The following is a 9781-nucleotide window of genomic DNA, read 5'->3' as shown; positions in this document are numbered from 1 at the left end:
TGGGGTTACGCTCTAGAAACAGCGGCTTTCACACTTAACCGTGTTCCTACTAAGAAGGTTCAAAAGACTCCATATGAGATATGGAAAGAGAAACGGTCAGGCATGAACTTTATGAAAGTTTGGGGATGTAAGGCATTTGTGAAACGTCAAGAATCTGACAAGCTTGGACCTAAATCCGAAGAGTGCATTTTTGTAGGATACCCTAATGAAACAAAGGCGTATTATTTTTATAGTCCTTCTGAGCAGAAAGTGTTTATTGCTCGAGATGCTGTCTTCATGGAAAGAGATTTTGTTTCCAAAAGAAACAGTGGGAGAACTATAGATCTCGATGAAGATCGAGAACCGCAAAATAGCATTGAACCTGAAGTGGAACAAGAGCAGAATAATGATAATGCTCAACAAACACAGGTTGTTCGTAGATCTGGTAGATTTCGCCATGAGCCAGAGAGATATGGATTTCTCATGACTCAGTGTGGTCATTTGATGCTCATAGATGAAGATGAGCCTCTCACATACCAAGATGCTATGAACAGTCCAGACTCTAAGAGATGGCTTGAAGCCATGAAATCCGAGATAGATTCCATGTACGAAAACTAAGTATGGACTTTGGTTGATCCACCTGAAGGGGTAAAACCCATAGGGTGCAAATGGGTTTTTTAAGAAGAAAAAGGGCATGGATGGAAATGTTCAGACCTATAAAGCTAGGCTGGTTGCAAAAGGTTTCAAACAAATTCATGGTATTGACTATGATGAAACTTTCTCACCAGTGGCTATGGTCAAGTCTATAAGGATTTTACTTGCCATTGCAGCATTCCATGATTATGAAATCTGGCAAATGGATGTCAAAACAGCCTTCCTTAATGGAATCCTTGAAGAGGATGTGTACATGACACAACCTGAGGGTTTTGTCAATCCAAGGAATGCTGGCAAGGTATGTAAATTGCGTCGATCCATTTATGGATTGAAGCAATCCTCTAGGAGATGGAATATCCGTTTTGATGAAATAGTCACAGAGTATGGCTTTGTTCAAAATGAAGATGAACCGTGTGTTTACAAGAAGGTTAGTGGGAGCTATGTGGCATTCATAGTACTATATGTTGATGATATACTACTAATGGGGAATGACATACCTTCTCTAAAGGCTGTTAAGACTTGGTTAGGGAGCAATTTCTCCATTAAAGACTTAGGAGAGGCATCCTACATTCTAGGAATGAGGATCTATAGAGAAAGATCTAGAAGGATGATCGGTCTAAGTCAGAGCACATACATTGATAAGGTTTTGCATCGTTTTGGAATGCAAAATGCAAAAAGGGGATTTGTCCCTGTGTCTCAAGGGATAACGATCTCTAAGGACCAGTGTCCGAAATCATTGGATGAGAAGGACCACATGAATAAAGTTCCATATGCTTCAGCAATTGGATCTATCATGTATGCAATGGTATGTACTCGCCCAGATGTCTCGTATGCTTTGAGCATGACGAGCAGATACCAGTCTAATCCGGGTGAAGGTCACTGGACGACAGTTAAGAATATTCTTAAGTACCTGAAAAGAACTAAAGATTCATTCTTGGTGTATGGAGGAGAAGAGAAACTCGTTGTAAAAGGTTACACCGATGCAAGTTTCTAAACAGACAGAGATGATACTGTATCACAGTCTGGTTTTGTGTTTTGTCTAAACGGAGGTGCTGTAAGCTGGAAGAGTTCAAAGCAAGAAACAGTAGCTGATTCTACAATGGAGGCTGAGTACATTGCAGCTTGTGAAGCAGCTAAGGAGGCCGTTTGGATTCGAAAGTTCATTTCTGATTTGGGAGTGGTTCCATCGATCGCAGATCCCATTGATCTATACTGCGATAATAATGGAGCCATTGCACAGGCTAAAGAACCTAGATCACACTCCCGGGCTAAAAATATACTCAGGAGATTTCACCTTATTCGAGAGATTAATGAAAGGGGTGATATACACATATGTAAAGTGCACACAAATGATAACATTGCAGACCCACTGACCAAAGGCTTGTCGCAGCAGAAGCACGATGGTCACACTAGTTCCATGGGTATTAGATATATGGGTGATTGGCTCTAGTGCAAGTGGGAGATTGTTAGTGTAGGTGCCCTAGAGGTAATACATTATTCTTTTATCTTTATGTCAGTTGATCATTCAATAAATGTATTTATTATGACCTTAATTACTGCGATATTTTGTTAGCATAATAAATGTCCTTAGAATAATGATACAAATTGTATAGTTTAAGTACATGACTTGAACTTGAGATTATATAATATATCATATTCTTAAAGGTCCCTAGTCGAGTATTAATATATAGGACAATAATAATACATAGATAGACTAGTATGTTGTTTGACAAGATAACCACATCTCATTGGTTATAAGTATGGGGATACTAAAGTCAATACATAGGTACATGTGAGAGTACATGGTACTGGACAGACCCACAGTGAGATTCTTCATGTTTAATAAAGTCATAAGAAAGACTCACAGTGATAATGGTGTAACGATCCTTTGACTTGAAATCATTATATTTCTATACGAGGATTAATATACTTTGACTACATTAAAAGTTACTTTTGATCAGGTGATGATAAAAGTGGACATCGGGTATATCATGAGTTGTATGAGAAATATGAATGATAGATAAAGGATTTAACCCTCCTATAATTAGGAGAGATATTATTGGCCTCTTGATTGAGTGAGATTATAAAAGCATGGCCATGCTCAAATAATGATTTGTCTCGATAATCTACTCATGGATCAAGTAAACCCGGATTAAATGTTGAAGAGGATGACTAAATACATGCCTCGAGTTTAATCTATAATATGTATGGTTAAAGGGATTATATTACATGAAAAACATTAATCACGAAAGGTTTTATCTAATCACGATTTAATTATTGTTTAATTGGGTAACAATGATGTATTACTAGATACCGCTCATTGTTTATAATTTTATTAGAGAATAAAATTATTGCCAATTAAATAATAGCCTATAGGGTCGCACAAATAGAGCACTTAATGGAATAGTTAATTTAAATTATGGATTTAAATTAATTGATGATTATTTGAATTTTATTATAATTAAGTAAGACTTAATTGAGATAATATAAATTCGAATTAAAAGGAATGTTTTTGCCCATAATAATTAAGTATGACTTAGTTATTAATTAAATAATAGAAATTCATTTTTATTATTTAATCCAATACCTACTAGGGTTGGGCTTTGCTATTATGGGCCTTTTTAATCAGTCATTATAAATAGATAATGAGAGGTTAAAGAGGCTTGTACGTTTTTTAAGAAAACCCTAGCAGCAAAGAGAGGCAGAGGAAATTCAGATCGTCAAGAAGGAGGCTAGTACATCCATTCCGTAGTCAAGTTCGTAAGACGTTCTTGAAGGTGCTCGTGTGGATACCATAGAGGTGTTTCTCCGAGAGGTAGATACAAAGTGTGATAGCTAGGATCTCCGTTGAGTTCGTGAAAGTTAATCTCTTGAAAGGTATGATTCGTTATCTCCATAATCTGCCCATAATTATACATGGATCCTGTTTTTGGGTTTCGAAATTTTTGTTTTATTTACGTTTATCCGCTGCGTTTTATGCCTTCGGAACCCAACACTGTATGTTTAGGGTGTTTTGTTATCATCAAGTATCTCTTAATTTATGGCTACAATTCCAATAGACATAAATTGGGGGAGATTGTTGTGCATATGTTGTGTACTTGATGATTACATGAACAAAACACCTTAGTAGATTTTACTTAGTGAAATAATGTAGCACTCGACGGATAAGAATTATAGTCCCGACGGATAACTCATTACAGTCCCGACGGATGATGACTTATTATCCATCGAGTGAGTAGCTTATGTAATAATGAGTTTGTAGCACATTTCTACATACACCTTTGTATAGATTCTGTTGTAGCATATAAGTCATGTTGACTTTAACTAGATATGCAGAATAGGTTGATTAATTGTACATAGATGATGTCTTGTAATTCTGCATAAATAAATTGAAGTCAAGTGCCAAAATAGCTACCGACGGATGATTAACAAAGCCATCGACGGATGATCAAATGGCTATCAACGGATGTTCAATATAGCAGTCGACGGATGATCAATGAAGCCATCAACGGATGATCATAAAATCGACGGATGATCATGTACTCAACGGATAAAGAATTCAAATATCAGTTGACAGTGACAGCATAGTCACATGCATCGAAGTGTATGCAAATGAAATGAGGAAGCCTATTAACTGGGTAATAGAGAACAAAGTAGCAAAACATTAGACCCGATAGTTTTTATAATGATTCTGTCTTTTGACTTTGTAATCTTGGTAATATATATAAACCAAGAAGTAGCAAATAGAAATATGAGTCTGAGATACAACAATAGAGAAACATTTGTAAGCATAATTCTTAGCATTTCTCTGTATTCTCAGTAGTTCAACATTTGTAAGCAGCTGTGAACATTACACAGAGTTCTCTCGATATATAATATATATCTCTGGTGGAATCATTCAAATCCACCAGAAAGTTTTAAAGACTCTTGTTTTTAATTACTTGTGTTTTGATTCACTTAAGTTTTATTCCGCATTGTGCTAATCAATACACTTATATATATATTTGAGTTAGAACATTTTATTTCAAGAAAAAGTTTCAAGAATTCCATTCAACCCCCCTTCTGTAATTCTTATCATATTGTTAAGGGACTAACAAACTACAACTTACAGTCCTTAAAGCTTTACCAACTTTAACTTCTGATAACAACTTCAGTATGTATACACATCAGAATTTGAGCAGTTGTAGATCTTGACTTGGTTTCAATTACTGATCTATTTGATATCAGGAGTTGTTCTGAGATAGTTCTTTAACAAACATCTCTCAGCATATTTAAGTTCATCAATCATCCTCCCTTTAGCATTCTTCAATTCAACTGTATCTTCACCAATTTGAAAGATAGCAGCCTTGAGATCGTTTATTCTGGCTTTCCTTATGTCCTGATCCAGTCTGATCAAATACGCCTTGTCAGACTCAAGATTGAATTCTACAGCCTTATAACCCAGAAATGTAGTTATAATCTTAGCAAAGTTAGCCTTCATCTCAAAAATATCACCCTTGTGATCTCTATACTTGGGACAATATGTGCTGTCAGACTTTATAGAATAAAGCTTCTTCTGTCTCTGAATTTGAGTCTTCAAATAATTTGCAGCACTTTCTGTTAATTTGTTCTTCACTTGAAGTAAGAATAGAACATGTTCTATTTCCTCAAAATACTTCAGTGGTATAGCATTCTCCCTTATGTGGTAAACCCTTCCATCTGTCATGAAATATAACAAGATGTGTTCTTTCAAGAAGGTATGGTAAACCATCTGCACAGATTGAAGCTGATTCAATCTTTCAGGAGTTGCTCCAACACCTGGTTCACTTAAGGAAGTTGGATCATTGGTTATGTTTTGCACTCTTCTTTCATCAGAACTACCCAATCCAGATTTATCTCTTGCTTCCTTTCCTGTAACCACTCTTGCTTCAAAACCACTTGTTGCAGTCTTCAAAGATTGAGTTTGTTTGGCTTTAGTGAATCCTGGTAGGAGTAAACTTGAGGTTTTAACATGAGCAATGTCAGAGGTTTCCTTTAACTTATCTTCTGATATCAAGCCAACTTGAGCTATGTCAGAGGTTGCTTGCTTCATTGTCATATCAGAACTTACTATATCTTGACTCTGAACAACTTGAGCCATGTCAGAGGTTGTTTGAGAAATCTTCTTTGAAATCAGAATAGGATTAGCATCTTCAACAGATATTTTTTCATCCATAGGAGGCACATAAACCTTTATAGGTTCACCAACTTTCTCTTTACCCTTGGACCTTGGATCTATCTCCATTTGTGATTTGGCCTTAGTTGCCTCAGCATTTGTCCTTTCTTTTATCACAATGCCTTTAGCCTTAGGAAGTTTCTTTTCAACAACAGAAGCTTCAGATTTGGAGTTGACTTTTTTTAACTCAAGTCTAGCTTCTTCTTCCTTTAGACTCTCAAAGTCCATTCCTGGATTTTCTTTCAGAAATAACTGTCTTGAAATATCTTCATCAAGTTCCATATGTTTATCAGAACTTATCCTTTTACCAGTATCAGAAGTTATTCTTCTCCCAGTATCAGAACTTGTTCTTTGACTTGTAGTTCCAGTTCTACTTGATAAAAGACCTTTACCTTGACCACCTCCACCCATTCCAGAGTTTCCCGGATCATCTTTTCCATCATCCTTTCCCTTCAATGTCTTAATAGGTTTGCATTTGAACTTAATAACTTTCTCCCCCTTTTTGGCATCAGCAGGTAATAGAAGAGAGACAAGCAATTCCACTGAGGATTGGATCTCATTGAGTTGATTTTGGTGAGAAGCTTGATTCTTCAAAATTTCATCCATCTGAGACTGTTGCTTCTCTTGGGTTTTCTCAATGTAGGCAATTCTGTCAAAGGTAGGTTGAAAAAACCTTTTCTTTTCAAGTTTCAGATTCATATCTTACTGGATCAAGTTTTCTTGAATTTTTTTCACCTTATCATGAGTTATTGAGTGTTGACCTTGAAGGTGCCTTGTACTCAATGCAGTAACTCGCAGTTGTGCCTTGAAATCATCATTTATCAGCATTTTATCAGCTTTTACAAGATGCTAAGCAAGAATCTTTTCAGAAGGAACAAAACTAACTGTGTTCCACTCCTTAGTCCACTCATGTCCTCTAGGAGTTTCACTCCAAGGTACTGGTGCTTCCCCTGTAACAAACTTCTTGACTATCTCAGCTTTATGAACAGTTAGTTGAGGTGCATGTCCTGATGGACCAGCTGCATCAGCATCTACATTTGGAGCAGCAGCTTCACCAGTAACTTCATCATTAGCAGCATCAGAACTTATAGAATCAGCATCATCAGCATCCTCTGATAAAAGAATAGTATGAGAGGCTATGGAGGCTTCAACATCATCCTCTAAGTGCTGATCTCCAATTAAGTTCTGATCAACATCCATATTCTGATGCTCACCTAAAATCTGATCTTCAGTATCTAGATGCAGAGAAGGTGTTGTAGGCAATTCTGGATTAAAATCAGCATCAAGAAGTGGTGTTGGTGGTGGAGTGATTGGAGCTGGTGGAGCTTCTAAGTACAAAACCTCAGGTACAATCAGGTTGTGAATATCAATCTCAGCACTTGTGCCTGGGTCTTCAGTATGTACTGGTTCATTTACAGGAGACACAGGAGGAGTAGGCAGTCTATCTTGAGTAGGTTCTGGTTGTGCTGAAGGAAGAAAATCAACAATAATTGGTTCTGTTGGGATCAGAGATTCCTGACCCCCTTCCTTAGCTCCTTCTTCCAGAGTTTCTTCAGAATGTGATGATACACTGACAGGCCTCCTGGCTCTTTACTTTTTATGTCTCTTTAAAGGTGGAGAGACTTTGGGAGTTTCATCAGAATACATCCTTCTAAGTCTTTTGAGAAGCTTAGAACTCCCAATTTTAACATCCTTCTGAGATGAAATCTTCTCAGCTTCATCAACAACAGGTTCTGATACTGGAACCTATTCCTCACTATCTGACTCATCCCTAAGAACAATCCTCCTTCTCTTCTGTTGTGTCTGAGGTACAGTCTTTGTCCTATTAGGTTTGGAAGATGAAGGCCTCACAGGATGTGTTGATGGTGAAGGTTGAGATGTCTGTGATGGTTTGAAATATGTTCTGATGGAGGGTTGAGTAGGTTGAGGTTGAGAAGTTTGAGGTGTAGATGTGGTATGTTCTGACGGTTGATTTGGTGGTTGGGATGTGCTGGTGGGTTGAACATTAGGGTAAACAGAAGTGTAGGTTTGAGGATCAACATTTACTAGGATCTGTTTTATAGACTGAGGTATCTGTAAGGGTCTAATCACTTGTTTCTTTATGTCAGCATTTAACAAATCATTAAAAGCCCTTTTTGCAAGCTTAAAGGGTGGAATTAAATCAGTGGTAGGTTGAGGTTCATCAGCACAACAGAAATTATATATAAGCTGACAGAATCTAGCAAAGTACACTACATTCCTATCTTCTGTCATCCTATCCCCTATGAAACCGAGCACAACACTTGCAAAATCAATGTTAGTTTGATGAATAAGAGCATACCCGATTTGCTGACTCATAATTGGAATGACATCAAAGTTGGAGCACTTATTGGCGAATGCCTTAGTGATACAATCGAAGAAAAAACTCCATTCCTTCCTGATTTTTGCTCTTTTCAATTGTCCAAGCTTTCCCAAACTGCCCTCATAACCCAAATTGGCCATGAGCTGCTGTAGAACAGGTTCCTCCACTGTTGAAAAAGTACAGCCTTCTGGTAAGTGGAGAGCTTTACGAACTGCTCCACGAGTAACCACATGCTCAACATCATTCACTTCAAAAACGATGCTCGGAGTACCAGTAGCACCACCATTATCAAAATGCCCAGTACGCCAGAACGTCAGAACTTGTTGGCTTGAAATGGCTTGAGGTTGGGTCAAAGCATACCAATCTCACTATTTTCTAGAAAATCTTGCATAAAGTGCAAATCAGATGGAGCTTCAGCCTTGTTCAAGATTGTAGCATAGTTGTTAGGTACAAACTTGGCTCCATCTACAATCAAATCCTTGGGTGCCATGAGAAATAAGTGAGAAATTAGGTTGCCTGTGAGGTGTTTGATAAAATGTCTGTATGATAAATCGTCATTAGTTGTGAGAGAGAATAAGAGTAAAAAGAGAGAGATAGAGTATGAAAGTGAATAAAAGATTTTACAACCTTTTCTCTCTTTTACTTATACACGGTAAAAAATAGCCGTTGAGACACCTGTCAGACATGCAGTAGTAAAAGATAATTAATGGTCACGGGTATTTAGTAATCATTACTTATCACATGTAGTTTTCAAGGAGAAAAAAAACTGTTCCATTAAACAAGTAATCCCATTAATCAAGGACGTTCCATTTTTTTTAAAATTTAAAAAAAAATTGTTCCCACTAAATAAATGATTATTACTGCTTTACCAATATTCTGTAAAAATATGACCAATGAGGTAATGACCAAAAATAAACCAACAAATACTGCCACGTCAGCATCAGAACTTGATTTTTAGCAAAACTTAACAGGTCATCAGAACTTGATTATTATCAGTATTTAACAGGTCATCAGAATATGAAACATTTTAAAGACAAAATCTTGTAATTAATCAAAATTTCATTAATGGACAGATGATTACATGCGATGAAATTTAGGAATTACATGCAAAAATTACAAGACAGTCCTAAGCTACGATTCCTAATATCAACAGCTTTTAGTCCTAAGCTAAGAAGCCTAACAACTAACTCCTTCTGCTGCTGACGAAGAGCACTGCAAGACGGATGATCCGTTCTTTTTGACGAAGATGACGAAGATAACGAAGATGAAGATTTCTTCGGACAGTCAACAAGTCATTTTTAATGATCTCTGGAAATTGAATCCAGAGATTATAAGGAATATTTTTGATATGATATTCAGTCGGAATTCCATTTTGAAAAATATGCACAGTTTCAGTGCCATAGTTGTAAAACCAACCAAACTCAGCCATTTTTGTTGATATGAATAAAAGAGAGTGAGTTTGTGAGAAAGTGAAGGATGTTTTGGCTGGAATGAATCGTTGGTTTAAATAGCCAATGGAATACCAAGGGACGCGAGGACTGGGCAACAATTACAAGTAAAAATGATGACCCCTCGACTCCCTAGACTGATGAGCAATAATGACAGCCATTGGA

This window comes from Apium graveolens, chromosome 7 (genome assembly GCF_009905375.1).
Source record: "Apium graveolens cultivar Ventura chromosome 7, ASM990537v1, whole genome shotgun sequence".
NCBI lineage: Eukaryota > Viridiplantae > Streptophyta > Magnoliopsida > Apiales > Apiaceae > Apium > Apium graveolens.
The sequence above is the reverse complement of the archived record's forward strand: the minus strand, read 5'-3'. Positions refer to the sequence as shown.